General features: G+C 41.7%; 1 long non-coding RNA gene across 1 annotated transcript; it reads right to left on the minus strand.

Moving 5' to 3' along the window:
* Positions 1 to 1867: 1867 nt before the first annotated feature.
* LOC129353409 (uncharacterized) lies at positions 1868 to 4215 on the minus strand. Its single transcript, XR_008605010.1, has 2 exons — positions 3595 to 4215; positions 1868 to 3506 (listed from the first exon to the last, which is right to left on the minus strand). It is a non-coding gene; the product is annotated as an uncharacterized LOC129353409 (long non-coding RNA).
* Between the last annotated feature and the right edge of the window lie 310 nt (positions 4216 to 4525).

The raw sequence follows: 4525 nt of genomic DNA on the forward strand, positions 1-4525 counted from the left end.
AGGCACTTTACAAAATAAACATTCATATAGAGTTGAAGAAATAAATAGATGAAATAAATATTGTTGAAGTATAGAAACAGCTTATTTTGACTAAGTACCGCTCTTAGGAGATAGGTCAAGGGAGGTGGGGGGATTCTTCAGGAGCAGACGACTTTACATCTAAATACAGCAGAGAACACAAAATAAAATATATCAGTAACGAAAAACAGATCTGCAATAGCAGCAGACATGTTATTTAAAAATGAGTAAGATCAGAGTAGATTGTGCCAAACATCAGTAGGAATATAAACACTTTTGTTGGGAGCAGTGATGGTTCTGGAGTCTAACAGCTGTTGGGAGGATCTCCTGCAACACTCCTTTGTGCACCATGGAGCTCTACAGTTTAGTAATATCTTCATGCACTATCCACCAGTGATGTTATTTAACAAGGTCAACTAGGTCAAAGGTCATCCTAGCTATTTCTGTTGGAGATAGAAGGAGCAAATGGACAAACAGTACCTTACCTGGGATATGTAGAGGTCAACATAACCTTCCCGCCTGAAATTTCCGGTTTACCTGTTGAAGTCGATACACTGATATTAAACCATCTCAACATCTGATTCTCATTGGCACCAACACCTTAGATGTTGGTTTTAGCAAACATTTTGATACTCATCCTGAGTAGTCATTTCAACCTTATATATCTGGCAGTGTATAAGTGTGTAAGATCCTCCAACACCGCTATGCCCAGAGGTTGAATGACTATACTGCAACTGTCACCCTGCAGTCTAATCAGCCTCAACTCATCGCTGCTGGCCAAACCACAGTTGTAGAAGGTTGCTTAGCTGCAAGATTATTGCAAGATGAAAAAGAAGTTCTCCTTGAACATCCAAATTCCTATGCCCTCACTGGTGGGCTCATGGTAAAACCCTGCCTCATTGACTTGCCTCAACATCGGCCTTGTCATCTGCCGTTTGTGGTAAGCAATGAGTCTGACCATGAGATTCATATTCCAGCAAGAGCAGTCGTAGCAGAAATCAGCACTTTTCAGAGTGTGATCTCACAAGAGCAAAAAGTCCAGCATTCAACCCAGTCTACAGAGTTGCTACAACCATCTCAACCACAATACAACTTTGGAGACTCACCTTTATTTCCAGAATGGAAGCACCGAATCATCCAAAAACTCAACAGTATTCCCGAGGTGTTTGCAAAACATGACCTGGACTTTGGCCGGACAGACAAAGTTAAACATCAAATCAAGTTGTCTGACCACACTCCTTTTAAACAAAGACCTAGACCAATCCACCCTCAGGATGTTGACGCTGTGAGAAAGCACTTGCAAGAACTCTCTGATTCAGGAGTTATACGAGAGTCTGATTCACCATTCGCTTCTCCAATTGTGGTTGTATGCAAGAAGAATGGCACTGTATTGACTAGAAAGCTAAATTTCCAAATAATAAAGGACACCTATGCTCTACCAAAGCTTGAAGACACATTTTCTGCTCTTTCTGGATCAAAGTGGTTCACTGTGTTAGACCTCAAATCTGGTTATAACCAGATTGAGATGGAGGAAAAGGATAAATCCAAAACTGCCTTTGACTATCATTGGGGTTTTGGGACTTCAACTGTATGCCACAAGGGGTCACTAACGCCGCAAGCACATTCCAGCAGTTGATGGAAAGACGCATGGGAGAATTACATTTAAAAGAAGTTTTAGTTTTCATTGATGATTTGATCATTTTTGGACCTACCTTGGTGGAACATGAAGAACGCCTCATAAAAGTTCTCAACAAACCTAAAGACTTTTGGTTCAAATTGTCAGTTGAGAAATGCGTATTGTTAGGTATTTTCCTTGAACCTACAATAAAATAACCACAGACAACGTATATGAATTAAATATGGTCAGGCTTCTGCAGAAGGAGAAATCCCGATCAACAGCTCCTCCGGGCTGGTCAAAAGAGAGTTCTGATCTGCTTTCACGTGAGCTCCCTCTTTATTGTCAAAGCATCAAACAACAGAGGTCGTAAAACATTTAACATAAACAGACCAAACAACTCAGTTCCAGGTGTGATATCTAATTTACAATCTGAGCCCAGTTCAGCTCTGGGTCAAACTGTCACCTAAGACCGGGTAGATAAACACCAGAGAAAACTTTAGGGTCTGAGAACCATAAAGTTTTACTATCTCGCATGAAGACAGTCGTAACCTCCAGGTCAGTTTATACTAAATCACAATAATACTTTAGACTGAATATAAACTAAAGTAACAACAAAATGATAATAATAAAAAATATCTAACATTCCCCCCTTTTTATCATTTTACTATGTGTATAAACTGCTATGCAGAAGCCAAATATAGAAAAGAAAATAAAAGAAAATAATAAAAAACTAATCTAAACACAGAGAATACATAATGAATAAAAGTTATATAATGAAATACATGAAAAAACAAAAGAATAAACAGTAAAAAATCAAATGCAGTTTTCTCATCCTAAACATCACTTGTTCCCACATTTTCGGTGTAGGAGTCATTCAGCAAATGAATTCATCTGTTTATTGATTACAGAAATTCATCATTGTTCAGAAAATCGTCAGAAACTTGGAACAAGTCATCTTCAGTTGTTTCATAAGATGCCTTTGTCAGCTGATAGTTGATAACAGTCGTGTTAATTGTTTTAAACATCATATGTCGTAGACAAGGAATAATGCAACCCGTAAAAAGACAGAACAGAATTAACACAATCAGAATAGGTGTCACGAGCCTTAACAGCAAGGACCACCATGGTCCAGCAGTGAGCCATGAAAGCAAATCAAAAGAAGATGAGCCGCGTGTTCCACTTTCCACATACTGTTTTAAATCTTCTAGCTCGTATAGAGCGTCAGAAATAATTCCTCCATTTCCTGTTTCATCAGGCACAAAAGTACAGCACGTTGGGCCAATGATTTTGCAGACCCCTCCCTGAGGGGCAGTGAGACAGTCCAGGACAACACGGTTTTGCATAACCATGTTTCTCAGTTCAGTCAGTTCTTTCATGGTGCCATTGGCCAGCTGGTATGTGATGTTGATCAGTCGTAATAATCCGTACCTGCTTATCTCAAACATGGTATCAAATCTCTCCTAGACCAGCCCACGGAAAAAGACCTTGCATGAATTTTTTCTCCGCCGTTCCAAATCCTGAATTCCCATGGAACTCCAGTATGTGTTGTTAGGCCTCCCCATCTTTTGACCTCTGACATAGCTGTTCGCTTGGAGCGGGTGTGTAGATCATTTTGTGCTTTCCAGTCTGCTAATATCTGAGAGCCATAATCTCCTGGCACTATGACGCTGCACAGTGTTGTCATCTGTCTCCTCTTAGTCTTATGCGTGATGTTGAAACTCCTCTGAAGCAGGTTGACAATCTGGGTTTTCCTTCCAGACTTTGCAGTGTGGAGTCACCCTTTGACCCCTGCAGGCTGTGCAGTCGATGAAATCCTGTGTCGGTTCGCAGTAGGTGTAAACTCTGTTACACAAGTGCCAGGGCAACGTCCCTAGAACATGTCCATTATTATACACACAGTTCCTCAGAGATCCTGGTTTGGCTCCTGCCAACGAAATGATCTCTGGTATTTTCCATACAGTTTGTTGAGATGACGAAAAGGAAGTACATCGTCTGCCAGTGAACAATTTAAAAATTGAAACAGTCCTTGCACTGCCTCTCCCATCCGGAGGTCAGCTGAATAGTCCTTCTCACGTGGTCTGTCTCCCCTTGGTGGTGGGATATGCCGCGGTCTAGTGCTTAGAACATAGAGACACATCTGTTTGTCGTCAGCAATGTTACCTGGTCGGAGACCTGAGTTGTGTATGGAAACTGGCAGCTGCGCACACACGTAGCAGTTCACAGCATGTCCCTCATAAGCAGTTCTGTTCATCAGTTTTCAGCCAAAGATTGGTACTGTAGTCATGTGAGTGGAACTCAGGCTCGCTTCCTTCACCAAACATCAAACATACAACAGTCACAGCGCAGCAAAAAATCCATCTGGCATATGGAGTCCCCATTGCTGCTCGACGTACTGAGATGTCAGAACCCCCAAACTAAAGGAGTGAGAATCTTAGCGTTTCTTCACCGGGTTTGAGACGAACTACAACTATAATGTAGCTCCCCTTTGTAGCCCGGAAGCTCTCAAAAGAGCTCTCCTTCCTCTCTACTCCAACTTTAGGGGTTTAACACTCTCTGCAGCTTACAGTGACTGAGATGTATCCAGCGGGTCTTTCAGCAATCTTTACAGCTGTTGGTGTGGTCATCAGCACTTGACGGTCCTTCCCACTGTGGACTCGCCAGTTTCTTTCGTTTGATGACTTTTATGTAGACCCAGTCACCTGGCTCGATCGGAGCGGCCTCCTGTGCAGGAAGAGAATCAAAAGGCAGTAAATTTGCACTGGACACCTCCTTCAGTTTAAGGGTCCTGATCATATAATCTGCTATTGTCTGTTCTTCATCAGCTTTTTGTAAGTCTGGAGCAAACAGAGGCAATCTGTAAGCTCTCCCATGAATTATTTCAACTGGTGT

This window comes from Poeciliopsis prolifica, unplaced genomic scaffold (assembly GCF_027474105.1).
Source record: "Poeciliopsis prolifica strain line A6 unplaced genomic scaffold, Auburn_PproV2 SCAFFOLD090, whole genome shotgun sequence".
Taxonomy (NCBI): domain Eukaryota; kingdom Metazoa; phylum Chordata; class Actinopteri; order Cyprinodontiformes; family Poeciliidae; genus Poeciliopsis; species Poeciliopsis prolifica.